The sequence below is a fragment of the Leopardus geoffroyi genome, chromosome D1, assembly GCF_018350155.1.
Source record: "Leopardus geoffroyi isolate Oge1 chromosome D1, O.geoffroyi_Oge1_pat1.0, whole genome shotgun sequence".
NCBI lineage: Eukaryota > Metazoa > Chordata > Mammalia > Carnivora > Felidae > Leopardus > Leopardus geoffroyi.
Genome location: NC_059329.1, coordinates 44,498,306 through 44,514,294, shown reverse-complemented (window position 1 = coordinate 44,514,294; position 15,989 = coordinate 44,498,306).

The following is a 15,989-nucleotide window of genomic DNA, read 5'->3' as shown; positions in this document are numbered from 1 at the left end:
TTTCTAGGCAGCAGGGAGAACATGAGGAAATACACAGAGGTGGTAAGACACATAAGAAGCCAGGTATATGAGGAGTTAAGACTTAAGTTGGGGTCAGGTTGTGGAAGGTCTCAAGTGGTAAAGTTAGGCCTGGCTGAGCTATTAAGCAGAGATGCAGTCAATGGGTACACTCAGGATAAATTAAGACTGGGAAATACTTGAAGTTGGAGGTACCACCATGGATAGAGATATTTATTTCACTTTAAGAATGAGATTGAATCTGAGTGAGGATTTACCGTAAAATGAAAAATGGAATCACACCTCAAGCTGCCTTGACTTTATGGGTCCCATATGCCACTTGAGAGAAATCACCCAGAAACTTGACAACAGTAAAATTGAATTTTCCATCTTTCAAGCATATTTGAGTGTCAGCCACAGCCAAGCTGCTATGGTTTTTCAGTACTCTTTGGGTTAAAATTATTTGGTTCAAAAGGTAAAATCCTATTAGCAGCGAACTGCAGAGGGATCTTGATACAAAGCCTTTGCTGTCCACAGACACTGCCTATGGGCAGATTTTTCTGGGTTAGGCACTGTGTGAAGACAGTCCGCTTATTTCCAGTGGAAAACAAGAGTTTTCCAAGGGGGATCAAAAGGAACATGCAGGGGCGCCTGGGTGGCGCAGTCTGTTGAGCGTCCGACTCCAGCCAGGTCACGATCTCGCGGTCCGGGAGTTCGAGCCCCGCGTCGGGCTCTGGGCTGATGGCTCAGAGCCTGGAGCCTGTTTCCGATTCTGTGTCTCCCTCTCTCTCTGCCCCTCCCCCGTTCATGCTCTGTCTCTCTCTGTCCCAAAAATAAATAAACGTTGAAAAAAAAAATTAAAAAAAAAAAAAAAAAAGGAACATGCATTACAGTCTTCTGCTTTGGCCAAAGAAAGAGGCTTAAGAGTTGGAAACATTTCTTAGTAGAGAAAGGTAGTATTTTGGTAGTAATACACTTTGTTCTTTAAAGTAAGTTGGCTGCGGGGCGCCTGGGTGGCGCAGTCGGTTAAGCGTCCGACTTCAGCCAGGTCACGATCTCGCGGTCCGTGAGTTCGAGCCCCGCGTTGGGCTCTGGGCTGATGGCTCAGAACCTGGAGCCTGTTTCCGATTCTGTGTCTCCCTCTCTCTCTGCCCCTCCCCCGTTCATGCTCTGTCTCTCTCTGTCCCAAAAATAAATAAATGTTGAAAAAAAAATTAAAAAAAAAATAAAGTAAGTTGGCTGAAATCACTTTTCCATTCTAATCTAGATATATGTCATTGGTGCTGTACTTTCAGAACACACCTTACTCTGTGGGTGAATAACAAATTTTTTCCTTATGGTGGGGTAAAATAAGGCTGGTATTTACCCTATGTAACTTGTCTTTGTTTCCCATCACTCTCACCTGCTCAGCCAGGGTCATTAATTCAGTATGCCCAACTCTGTTGAGAGGAGCCCCAGTTAGTAAATCGCTACACAATAAAAGAACCATGTATTCTAAGGGAAACAGCCAGCTGTTCCATGCCTGCCTTCAATTTTGAGACAGCCAAGACTTCTAAGGCTTGTCATTTACCAAAGATCTGAAAAAGCCTGATGTCAGACATGCTTCTTTTATCTGTATCTGTTGAAAATCAGGTACCAGGAAAAAATACAAAGGAACAAGAAATGTCCTGACCATGTCATTAACAGGGTTAGAATCAGGGTTGTAAGTTTTTACTATGTAAAACTGTCATCACATCACATTTAGAAAGTTACCCAAACACATTTTCCTCCCAATCCTCAGTTTCTAACCTATCACTTCTACTTACGGCATAAAGATCTCAGAAGTATCACTGATTTATTCTCTCCTGTTTTCATCATTTAGAATATCATTCATGTCAGCCTTCCTCTCTCTGTGCCTTGCCAACAACCTGGACCAGATCCTCAATCATTCACACCTAGGCTGTGGCCATTTTCTTCTGTCTGGCGTCTCTGTCTCCTGGCTGTACATCTCAGCTCAATATGTCCTCTTTAAATGCCAATTTCATCATGACATTTCTTAGTTTAAAAACCTTTAATAGTTTTCTGTTTCCTAAAAGTCCGTCACCTGGCTTTTGGGTCTCTCTATATTATGGCCTCATCTCTAGTTTGCCTCCTCTACTGTTCTCTAATTCATCACTCCTACTTATGCAGATGCACCACCCATCCATCCATCATGAACCTATGGAGCAAACATTCACATCTGCACACTGAGCACAGGGTCTTCCACATAAAAGAAGTTCAATTAATACTTGCTGCATAAATGAGTCTATGAATCAAAGAATCCTTTTCCATTCTTTCCTACATGCAATGGCCTTTACCCAACCATATCCAAACCTAGTGATCCTTCCATGTCTAGGTCAGGCCAGCTTCCCCTGGCAAGCCTTTTCCTACCACTCTGATCATTTGCTTTTTTTCTCTGAGTTCTCACGGCATCTGTTGTCCTTACTGTATCACAAAGTGTTTCAGTAGTCACCAATTTCTCTTTTAGTTCTCTTTTATTGTTTTTTAGATAGTCTGATCTCTCAAAAGAAAGCTCAAGTTTTGTGAAGAAAAATTATTTGCCTTGTGCCATTTTGAACCCCTTACCTAAATAAACAACAAGTCAGGGCTAGTAAATGCTATTAGATAATTTAGTGTATCTACCCAGCCACAACCTTTTCTAACATTTTTTAAAATGTTTATCTTGAGAGAGAGAGAGAGACAGAAAGCATGAGCAAGGCAAGGGGCAGAGAGACAGGGAAACACAGAATCCAAGGTAGGCTCCAGGCTTGGAGCTGTCAGCACAGAGCCTGATGTGGAGCTTGAACCCACTAACCACAAGATCATAACCTGAACCAAAGTAAGTGCTTAAATGACTGAGCCACCCAGGCACCCTAACCAAAACCTCTTCTAATAGAATATTCTTTGTTCACAATTTTGGCTGAGTAAACAATGTATAGACCTTGAATATTTCCTTGGGAAACAGCTTTTTAAACCAGGTGAACACTTGAATCATCCAAACTACTGCAAAAAGTTTGGCCATCCATATTACTGCAAAAAGATAAGCTATAGTTTAAATTTAGTTCATATATATTGATAAACTAAATTAGCTGATGGCAGAAAAGAGGGAAGTTTGTTACACATACAATCAATGAGTCATATTAATAAAGAGCCTTCTGGTAAAGACTCTTGCCCTCTTCTAAGTGCTCCAGCCCCAGCTTTCAGGGTGCCCAGCTGCACCACAGGTCCTATATTCATTATTCAAGCCCCATCATGCCCTGACACCATTTCTCTAAGTTAGTTTGGTAGTCTTTTGTGAGAAAACATGTTCTTTGGGAAGTGACCAAGATTTCTCTCTCCTCCCTGGCTCTCTGCCATGGTCCTTTGGCTCTTTGTTCCTTGACATGGTCAATCTTGCCATTTTTCTCATGTTTGCCTTTTCTTTTGTCATGGGACCTTGCTCTGGAATTAGAACACAGCGAAACTGAGGTCCCAAAGCAGCAATAAATTGTAGTACACGTTTTATGAGTCATGAAACTGAGTGAACCAAAACAAAATAAGAGTTTCTGATGGAGGTATCAAAATCCTTGTCATAAAAGTGAAACAAAATGTTTTACAACAGACTCTCATGGAAAAATTTGAGCCAGAATTGAATACAGACCTTTTCTATAACTACTGAATTAGGACAAAACCAGAGTACCAAAATCTGGTATAAACAAAGATCCAAATGCTCGATCATATTTCATTTGTTTGATCCTCTGACCCGACATGGATTTTTGGTGTTAAAATGCATTGCTTGACAGTAATAACAATATCTTATGTTTGAATAGTGCTCTGTCATTTACTAAGTGTTTCATGTCCACATTAGAAGTTGTTGAGAACATGGACTCAAAAGCTATGGCTCCTGATCATTGCTTACAGCTGTGTGAACTTGAGCAAGTTTTTCTTATCTTCTCTGTTTTTCAGTTTCCCCATTTGTGAAATGGGAACAAGTTAGCATCTATGTCATTGGGTCAATGGGAAAATTAATGTCAATAATATGCAAAGCACTTAAAATAGTGCTTATGCATGATAAGCACTTTATTAGTCTTAGCTATGCTAGGAGGAAGAGGAAGAATTCTATTGAGTCTCCACAATCACCCTGCAAGGTAGGCTGAGCAAAGATAATTATAGATACTTTATTTTTGAGGAAATCAACACTCTGAGAGAACTAATGACTTGTTAATGGTAGTTGTGTGCTATTTTCTAATTTGTAATTTTTTAAATGTTTATTTATTATTGAGAGACAGAGAGAGACAGAGCATGAACAGGGAAAGGAAAGAGAGAGAGAAAGATACAGAATCTGCAGCAGGCTTCAGGCTCTGAGCTGTCAGCACAGAGCCTGATGTAGGGCTGGAACTCATGAACCGCAAGATCATGACCTGAGCTAAAGTCAGATGCTCAACAGACTGAGCCACCCAGATGTCCCGAGGCCTTTTCAACTTCAAGTCCAAGGATGTTTGATGATAGAAAATTTGGAACTATCTATACAATTCACATTGATTGACAAGAAATAAATGCCTCTTATATACACAGATGGTCCCTCAAGCAGCTGTGTTAGTAGGCACCAGGCCCCCAATGACTAGACCAGACTTGGGCATGTAATCATAGTTCATTGAGTATTCTTTTGTTAGGAACTGGAATCTAGGAAGGAAAGAGTAAAAATAAAAATAAAATTGAGAGAGAAAGAGTGAGAAACCCACTATGGCTAGAGCTCAAACATGTAATCTTGGGAACTATAAGTAGCCATGTTCGTCCTGCATCACTATATTCCACTAGGTGCCTAATGAAGCAGAAATGAAAGATAAAAGATGAATACTTATTTATTTGCCAAGAGTTTTCCCGTTTCTATTTTTCACCCTTTCTGAGAGCTGGCTATATTCCCTCAGAGAGGAAGAGTAGTCCATGAGACAAAACTTAGCCATAGCAAGGAAATGTTGACTAGTGAATAATAGCACCAACTCTGGATTGGACTATTTGAACTCAAATCTTGTGTCTGTCATTTAATAGCTATGTGACCTTGGTTAAAACCTCTGGGATCACTTTCCTCATCTGTAAAATGCAGATGACAATAGTACCCACCTCATCAGTGCCAATATGAAGAAAAAATGAGAAAACTATAATGCTTTTAGAGTAATGCGTAGGACTGTAAATGCTCAGTAACTATTCGCTGCTACTCTGCTTATAATAAATTCCACTTTGGGACTAAAGCCAGGTCAAAATATTCTTTTTCTGGCTTTTATTTGCTCATTGGTAGGCTGCAAACTTGCAGACATTAGGTAGGTAGGCATCACTCAGCTAATGTGAACTGACATGTTGCAGACAGGCTACAACTGAGGAATTTGATTTTTTTAAAAATCCCAAATCAATTCACAAAAGAAATCTGCAAAGAGGTAAACATTAGACAGTTTAAACTACGCTATTTTCTACTTAATAAAAGGAGAAGGCCTGTGCATGTGTTATGTTCAGGTTAGATGCCAGTTATGTGGAAAGAAACCATAACTCAGACATATTGAACAAAATAGAGATTTTAGGGGCACCTGGGTGGCTCAGTTGGTTAAGTGCCCAACTCTTGACTTTGGCTCAGGACATGATGTCATGGTTTGTGGGACTGAGCCCCTCCACGGAGCCTGCTTGGGATTCTCTCTGTCCCTCTCTCTTAGTCCCTCTCCAGCTCACACACCCATGTGCTCTATTTCTCTCTTTCTCTCTGTCTCTCAAAATAAATAAAGAAACTTAAAATTATTTTCTAAGACAAAAAAATAGAGATTTGAAGTAAAAGTGCTTTTCCCCAAAGCATTAAGTGTGTCATGTGTGAACCATTATCCATGCCCTTTCCAAGAATCTGTGTCTCATTATATTATTTAAGGGAAAGAGGCATTTGGGAAACTGTCCTTGTGTATGTCTTAGGGATAAACCATTTTATCTATTCTTTAATTTTTTAAAGTTTTTTAAAACATTTATTTATTTTTGAGAGACAGCGAGAGACAGAACATGAGTAGGGGAGTGGCAGAGAGAGAGGGAGACACAGAATCTGAAACAGGCTCCAGGCTCTTAGATGTCAGCATAGAGGTCGATGCAGGGCTCAAATCCATGAACCATGAGATCATGACCTGAGCTGAAGTTGGAGGCTTAACCAACTGAGCCCCACAGGCACCCCTGTAAGTCACTTCTTTTTTTTTTTTTTTTTTAATTTTTTTTTAATTTTATTTTTTTTTTCAACGATTTATTTTTATTTTTGGGACAGAGAGAGACAGAGCATGAACGGGGGAGGGGCAGAGAGAGAGGGAGACACAGAATCGGAAGCAGGCTCCAGGCTCTGAGCCATCAGCCCAGAGCCCGACGTGGGTCTCGAACTCACGGACCGCGAGATCGTGACCTGGCTGAAGTCGGACGCTTAACCGACTGCGCCACCCAGGCGCCCCTGTAAGTCACTTCTTTAGAGCTTCCTCATGGCTCTCCTAAACCAGTCATCATAGTAGTTCAATCAAGAAAGAAATATGTATTAAGTATCTATTATATGATAGACACTAGGTACAAAGGATATAGCTGTGGATAAAATAGATCCTGACTTCATAGCAATTAAAGACAGTTGATTCTTCAAAGCCTAAATTTTCAGATAGTTCCAATCCTGGGAGAAATATTAACTGTAGGAAAGACCCTTATGATTCATAAGGTATGAATTCAGAGATTTTCACAAATTCCTCAAAACTAGGAGAACAACAAAACCACAGTGAGGAGGGCTCATTCATTAGTTAAACGTTAGAGACCTTCAAGTGTATCACGGAATAGCTGAAATCAAGACCATTAAATTTGTGAATGAAAAGTTTCTCTTACACTCACAACGAATTAAGAATTTGTCATCACCTCATTTCTCCATTGTCTGTTTTCTGAGTACCCTATAACCTCATTCAAAGCATGTATTTCTACAGTTGCCATTTTCCTATTAGTTTGTGTAATTATTGATTATTTTATCTGTATCACTGGACTAGATGACCCCCACAAGGGTGGCCACCTTCCCATGTTTTCTGTTCACCATTGCATCCTTAGTGCCTAGCACCATACTTCATACACAACATATAATAAAAACCATTTGTTGAATGGATAAGTAAATGAATGAATGAGACCCTTCTCCCAGTCATACTAGAACATTCATACTCTAAAGGATTTTACAGTACTTCAAAGTAGTCCACTGGGGAACTTCAAGCTTTTGCTGACAAACCTATCATTACCAAATCTTTCCTGAAAGTCTAGAGAGCCTGTTGTGCATTTTGTTAAATAAATATTTTCAATGGAAGTAAATATTCATAATTTAAGAGTGGCCTTTATACATAAAAAAAGGAGTCAAAGGTCACACTTGGTAAAATATTTGAAAAAACGAAAATACTTGCATGTAAATTTTGTTCTAAATTCTTGGGTAAATAGCCATTGCCAAAATTGTTTTTAGAGCTGTATATTTTATCTCCCCACTATCAGTGTATAAAGATGCTTATTTAATTGCCTTTCTCCTAATATTAAGTGCTATCATTTAAACGTTTGCTAATGTACTAGAAACAATTATTTATCATTGTGATGTGTAATTCTTTCGCTTCTCATAAAAATTCAACATTTTCCTCTTGTCATTTGTATTTGTATTCAATTTTTCTTAATAATAAAATATATTGATTTTTCCCTTTGCAATCTCCTTTACTTCTATCCTTAGCAAATCTTTTTTAAATTTATTTTAAAACTTTTTTTCTAATGTTATTATTTTGAGAGAGAGATAGAATATGAGTGGGGAGGGACAGAGAGAAAGGGAGACACAGAATACAAAGCAGGCTCCAGGCTCTGAGCTGTTAGCACAGAACCTGATGCGGGGCTTGAATTCACAGAACATGAGATCATGACCTGAGCCAAAGCTGGATGCTTAACTGAGCCACCTAGGCACCCCTGAAAAATTTTTTTTTAATCCTGAGCTTAAATAATCACTTTTCTTCTTGTTTATTTTTTTAAGACACCACTAATTTTTTTAATACTCAACAGTTTAATTTTACTTAAATATAGAGTGGAGTATGGTGTTTGCTAAATTCTCTAATTTTGGTTTTTACATGCTCTATTTTTATGGTGTGTGTGTGTGTGTGTGTGTGTGTGTGTGTGTGTGTTTCTTCTGTATTTAACCCTTATTTAGTTATTTAATGAAATGCAGAGTTGCTGCTTTGGATAACAAGCCTTTCTCTTTTCTCATCTCTTTCCTCTGGCAGGAGAGCTACTTACTTTTATTTTATTTTATCCTATTTTTTTTTTCAACGTTTATTTATTTTTGGGACAGAGAGAGACAGAGCATGAACGGGGGAGGGGCAGAGAGAGAGGGAGACACAGAATCGGAAACAGGCTCCAGGCTCTGAGCCATCAGCCCAGAGCCCGACGCGGGGCTCGAACTCACGGACCGCGAGATCGTGACCTGGCTGAAGTCGGAAGCTTAACCGACTGCGCCACCCAGGCGCCCCTATTTTATCCTATTTTGAATAGGTCTTAAGTTTTCCCCAATATGTGAGTGGCTTTGAAAGGGAAACAAAGGACAAGAACAAGTTTGCCTTGTTTAAATCTCATGTATGATGTTTATCAAAGATGAAGAGATTATTTTCTGCATGACTTTCAGAAAAGATCTTAGTCAACCATTGGCTATAGATTAGCAAATTGTTCCTGCTAGACTATATGAAAAGGTCTTTGGTTTCAGTTCATAGAGATTAAAAGAAGGGAGAATGTACTTAAATCACCTAGTTTTTAGATATAAAAAAAAACAAAGCATAATGGATAAATGAGATAATACGGTATATGTTGACAATACCTAGCATAATGTATGGCACATAAAAAAATATCAACAGATATAAGTTTGCCTGGTCTATACCAAAGGTAAAAGCAAAATATCTTTTTTGTGTGTGTCATAAAGCAGAGATTCAAGGACATTGGCCTTAGAATCATATTGCCAGTGAAGAATTTCTGCTCAGTACTTAGCTGTGTCATCTCAAGTAGGTTACTCAATCTCTCTGTACTTGGTTTCCTCAATGTAAAATAAGAATCTAGTTCTGTAGAACTTTGGATTATGTCTAGCAGCATATAGTTATGGTAGTTTGTTTGTTTGTTTGTTTGTTTGTTTATTTATTTATTTATTATGTACGAGAATCACAGAGGGAGACCATACATGGAATATACAGTGTTTTCTAGTATTCCCAGGAACCCCAGGCCATATCTATTCTGCATCCTTAACAAGTGGCTTGCATCCTTAAAGTCATCCTGAATCCATGATAGTTGCTAGAACTCCAGTCATTTTGTATACATTTAATGCATTGAGAACCTAAAATCAAATTGGGGCTCCCTTTCTGAGGAAAAGGAGAGAATTACTAACATGTAGGAATCTAGTAGTATCTGCCACATAATAAGACTTTTGCAGGGTAGGTGAGATAATGAAATAGGATGAGGTGTGTAAGACGTCAAGGACACTGCCTAGGACATAGGAGTAGAGCATTTAAGCGGCATTTACCATTGACCATATTACAAAGCAAATAAGTCACAGAGTCAAGATCTGTATGTATCTAGGTCTCCTAGACCTAGATAGGTCTTCTCTATCTTTCATTTATCATGTATTAGTAATATATTAATGAGTAAAACATAGTGGGATATTTAGAGGTTTCCACTAGCTACTAATGTATAGGTTTTTAATGGGGCGAATTCTGCTTGGTCCTTTCTTCCAAGGCCAACAGGTTTACAGATTCTGAAACTTGATTTTGTCAACCTAATGATAACAGATGTGTCCTAGAGCAGACTTGCGGTAAACAAGCCTACACTGACCAATGTATAGTTATTATGATGTCAACTTATTAATTTACACTGAGACATAGAACTTCCGAAGGAAAGGACACTATAATACTTGGCCTACATATTCATTCCCTGAGGGTGACCTAACCCTAAACCAAAATTTTATTTGAGAGTTATTAGTGAATATAATGGTAAGACAAAAACAAAATGAGCTTAAATTGGAAAATCACATCCTCTAGCTAGATGCCACCTTCTCTCTGGTGGCATGCTGGGTTCATACTGACCTTTCCACATTTGTTTTTTTCTTTTTCTTTTTCCCCCATATCATCTATACTTCCCATCTTCTCTCTAAAAAATATTAAAATTAGCCCCTAAGTCAGTTATTGCAAAAATTTGCTAATTATTCGATGCTAATCTTATAACTAGGTCCTGGCCCAGATCTACTTAACCTGAATTTATAGGGACTTAAAGAGAGGTAGCCCAGGAATCTATGTATTGAAAATTGCCCCCAGATGATTCTGCCAAATGACTCTCCCTGGCCTGCTTCTAGGAATCAGTGGTCTAGTCTACAGATTTTCTAATACAGTTAATATACTGAAGTGAGAGGCAGAGGAGGGAGCTGGGGAAGTTGAAAGCACAGATCTCTCTGAGAAGACATTTTACACTGCAGGGAAGTGTTATCCTCTCCCATTCCCTTTTAGTTTACTCTGAAATTCTGAAGAACTTTCTTCCTACTTGCCTTGAGAATTATGTTATAGGAGCCACTGTGACTAATTCTGTCATCAAGGAAGGGACAATCAATCAGTACTTAGCAGACATATTCACTGGATTAGAATGCAGAAAATGATTCACATGCTAAACTAGAAGGAAAAACTTTGGTGGAGCAAAAGAAGGAACAACCACTCTTGACTGGACAGATTAGGTAAGGGTCTAGGAAGGCAGTGTCATTTAAGTTCAGTTTTTACTACTGGGTGGGATTTTGACAAGTGACAACTGAGAAATATGAGTCTGGGCAAAGGGAGCACTGTGTGCACAGGCATAGAGGTCTGACACTGTAGCATCATCTTTTTGGGCTTACACCAGAGATCAACTCTGTTCCTTCCCTTGACTTGCCTATAACATGATTCTCCTGAGCTTTGGAAAATTCCATGTGGGTACCTGATGCTGCCCATGTTGAAAGGTTCGTAGAGTTTTGAGAGCCTGATCCAAAGCTGTGTCTTATTAACAAAAAAGGAAATAATAACAGATAGAGAAGATCAAGCCAAGCCCTGTGGGAGGCTAAAATTGGAGGTGAATAAGGTTTCATTGTCTTGTAAGTAGTCTTCTGAGACAAATAATTGTGTTGACACAGATGTTCTGATTCATTAGCAAGATACCTTAAGAAATGAAAAGACCTTGAAGGCTATTGTAAAGATTTGGCTTTTATTCTCAGTAATATGAGAGGGTCTTGGAAGGTTTTAAGGAAAGGACTGTCAGGATCCAACTTATATTTTAAAGGAATCCCTCTCGCTATTGTGTTGAAATACATTGGGGTGTGGGGAGGGGATTTAACGTGAAAGCAGAGACCAATTAGAAGACTTTTGCTGAAATCCAGGCAAGTGATAATGGTATCTTGAACCAGGTGCAAATAGATTGCTGTGAAGTGTTCTGATTCTGTATTTTAAATGTATATCAAATGATAGTTATGAAAGTATGAAAGAGGAAAGAAGGAAAGAGAAGAAACAAGCAATTGTTTTGACTGAGCAATGGAGTGGACAACAGATTTGGCAGAAACATTTTAGTATTTTAATGCCTAGTATAACAGTAAACAGCGAATTATTTTACAGTTTTTTATAATTCCAAGGGAATTTATATTATTACATTATTTTATCATTTGGACAACCTTGAGATAGAATTATTGCCATCTCATTTTACAGAAAATAAAACTATGACTCAGGGAAATAAAATTACTTGGCCTAAGACTGCACAGCCAGTTGGTGATGGGACTCAAATTTACCTCAGGCCTGACAGATCCATCCAGGTTACACTTTGCCTTTTAATTTACTGTTTATCTAGTATTTATTCAGACTAAGAGTACTTCTGCTTTCACAGTGATTTCTTATACTCCAATCTATGTAACCAAAGCAGCTACAGCTAATGCCATTCTGGGGAGATGCAGACACAAAGGGAAAGGTGAGAGAAATGCTTGAATGTATAACTGTACTTCTCTAGCAAATGGACACACTTAGCCATGCACACTTGTGACCTGAAGTGGCAACTTATTTTGCAAATTTCTGAGATATAGAAGAGGTCAATTAAAAGGAGGAGGCAATCAGGTGTCATGAAGGTAGCCCTTACATTGGGACTTGAAGTTAGAAGACCTAGTTCAAGTTTTAGCTTTCCAGAATATTAGCTGTCTGATGGTGTTTCTGTCAAAAAGCTAATGCAAATCCTATTTAGGATGAAATATTATTATTAAAGTTAATAATAATAATTAACAACTCATGAATGGCACTGATCACAAACATTATATATTTTTTAGCTACCATTCATCCTGCAAAGGAGTATCTTACTGATGAGAATTCTGACGTCAGTAAGTAGAGCTGGTACTGCTGGTAAACAGAAGTGAAAGACATTAATTCCATTGCTTTTTTTTTAAATTTTTTTAATGTTTATTTATTTTTGAGAGAGAGAGAGAGAGAGAGAAAGAGACAGAGAGAGCAAAAGCAGAGAAGGGGCAGAGAGGGAGACACAGAATCTGAAGCACGCTCCAGGCTCCAAGCTGTCAGCACAGAGCCCAACGCGGGGCTCGAACTCATGAGCTGTGAGATCATGACCTGAGCTGAAGTTACACACTCTACTGACTGAGCCACCCAGGCGCCCAATTCCATTACTCTTCATAGAAAACTTGTCATACTAAGTCCTCTGAAACACCTGGGCTAACCCTCTATTTTTTTCATTTGCCAGGAATTTTGGCTGAATTCAGGAACCCTTGATCTAATAAAAACCCTAAAATACAATGTTAGTGAAAAAATGTCTAAGCTCTCTCCTTAGCTCTTCTTCCTCTCTGCCCATTCTCTGTCCAAACACAACTTGTCACTTCAGTCAATGCCAGATGCATGGCAAGGTGAATTTATATTCAGTTGTTTGCCTGATTCAGATTGTGCATGTTTCTTAGCACTCTTAATGTCTCTCTGGATGCTTTGCATGTGCTTCCTGAGCAGCAGAGGCATGTGTTGATGAAAAGGAATTAACACACAGTAATCAAAATGGTCCCTGCTAGGGCAAGAAAGGGTATAATGGAATAATCTTGAAAGAGGACCATTTTCCATGGGTGTATAGATACTATCACGTGCAGCCTTGCCCATCTGTTGGCAGAATGGATTTTTAGCATATTGTCCACAGATGGATGATGTTAGGAGTGGCTACAATCCCTTGCCCCAGGCTTCTGAGCCAGAAGTGTGTCAGACTCATCTCTGGAGAATACTGCTGCTATATAGCATGTCTCACTCCTTTGCTGCTAGTGTTTTCCAAGTTGGCAAATGCATAAGCATATGATATTCGTTATTTAAAAAAAAAAGTGAGAAGTCATTTGGGATCTTCCTAAATTATTCTCTCTAGGAAAGAAGCTGAGAGAAAGAAAGATTTTCAAATCTGATTCCAATCTCGCAAATCGTTTGAACCGGAGTGTCTTCCTAACCTTGGCCTGCCAGCTGCTCTGCTCTGCCTCTCCTGAACCCCATCCATTTATGATTTTTGAGCCACCTGTCAGTATGATAAGCAGGAGAGAGGCTACAGCAAGAGGGCAAATTAGATGTGAATGTCTCTGTGAGCCTCTCTGTCAATGGAAGCAAATGCAATTACATGTTGAGCAGGCAGAGGATCCAAACCAGAGAAGCTGCATGCTATAGCAGAAAGCCACTGGAATGTGAGCTAGGAAATGGGCTCTAGTCTAATCCACAAGGGCTTCTGTATAGATGAAGTGACATTACATATGTTCTACGTCCAGTTACGACACACAGCAGATGCTCCATCTTTCCTTTTCCTGGTCCTGACTCTTTCATGAATTAATTGTGGTACTGAATAAATGAGCCATGCTCTCTACAATCTCATCTCTGGTGGAAGAAGAGCCCAGAATGAAGAACTCATATTTAGACACTATGTTGCCAAGCACTGTGCTAAGTGTTTAACATAAATTGTTACATTTGATCCTCATAACCACCCCTTATGGTGGATATTATCAGGGTGAGTCAAATAAGACATAGAACACTCTTGCCCAAGGTCATGCAAACTTTATTTTTTTAAGTTATTATTTTAATTCTAGTTAGTTAACATACAGTGTTATATGAGTTTCAGGTGTACAATATAGTGATTCCAAAATTCCATACATCACCCAGAACTCATTACAACAAGTGCACCCCTTAATCCCCATCATCCATTTAACCCATACCCCCATCTCATAACCATCAATTTGTTCTCTACTTTAAGAGTCTATTTTCTTGAATTGTTGCACTTTTTCTCCCCTTTGCTTATTTGTTTTGTATCTTAAATTCTCACTGGAGTGAAATCGTTCGGTGTTTCGTCTTTCTTGGACTTATTTTGCTTAGCATTATACTCTCTAGCTCCATCCAGGTCATTGCAAATGGAAATATTTCATTCTTTTTATGGCTGAAAAATATTCCTCTGTGTGTGTGTGTGTGTGTGTGTGTGTGTGTGTGTGTAACCACCTCTTCTGCTTCCATATTTTTGTAATTGCTATTGTAAATAATGCTACTATAAATGTAGGGGTGTACGTATCCCTTCGATTTAGTGTTTTTGTATTCTTTGGGTAAATACCCAGTAGTGTGACTGCTGGATTGTGGTTCTATTTTTAACTTTTTGAGGAAACGCCACACTGTCTTCCACAGTGGCTGTACCAGTTTGTATTTCCAACAGTGCACGAATGTTCCTCTATCTCCACATCCTTGCCAACATGTGTTGTTTCTTGTGTTACTGGTTTTAGCCACTCTGACAGGTATAAAGTGATATCTCATTATAGTTCTGATTTGCATTTCCTTGATGGAAAGTTTTTACATGTCCATTGGCCATATGTATGTCTTCATTGGAAAAATGTTCACGTCTTCTGCCCATTTTTTTTAAATTGTATTATTTGTGTTTTGGGTGTTGAATTTTTATCAATTCTTTATATATTTTGAATACTAACCCCTTATTGGCTATAACATTTGCAAATATATTTTACTATTCAGTAGGTTGCCTTTTAGTTTTATTGATTGTTTCCTACACTTCGCAGAACGTTTTAATTCGATATAGTCCCAATAGTTTACTTCCCTTTCCCTTTCCTCAGGGGACCTATCCAGAAAAATGTTACTATGGCTGATGTCACAAAAGTTACTGCCTGTGTTCTCTTCTAGGATTCTTATGGTTTCAGGTCTCACATTTAGGTCTTTAATTCATTTTGAATTTATTTTTGTGTATGATGTAAGAAAGTGGTCCAGTTTTCCCAACACCATTTGTTGAAGAGACTGTCTTTTTCCCATTGGATATTCCTTACTGCTTTGTCGAAGATTAATTGACCATATAGTTGTAGGTTTATTTCTAGGTTTTCTATTCTGTTCCATTGATCTATGTGACTATTTTAGTGCCAGTACCATACTGTTTTGATCACTACAGCTTTGTAATATGTAACTTGAAGTACAAAACTGTGATGCTTCTAGTTTTGCTTTGGTTTTTCAAGATGGCTTTGGCTATTCAGGGATTTCTGTGGTTCCATACAAATTTTAGAATTGCTTGTTCTAGTTCTATGAAAAATGCTGTTGGTACTTTGAGATTACATTAAATGTGTAGATTGCTTTGACGAGTATAGACATTTTAACAATATTTGTTCTTCCAACCCATGGACGTAGAATATCTGCATTTCTTTGTGGTCAACTTCTTTTTTCCTTTTTTAAAGTTAATTTTTAAAAATTTGAATCCAAGGTAGTTAACATATAGTGTTGTAATAATTTCAGGAATAGAATTCAGTGATTCATCCCTTACATATAACACCCAGTGCTCATCCCAACAAGTGTCCTTCTTAATGCCCATCACCCATGTAGCCCATCCACCCCATCCAACACCCCTCCAGCAACCCTCAGTTTATTCTCTGTATTTAAGAGTCTTTCATGGTTTGTCTCCCTATCTAT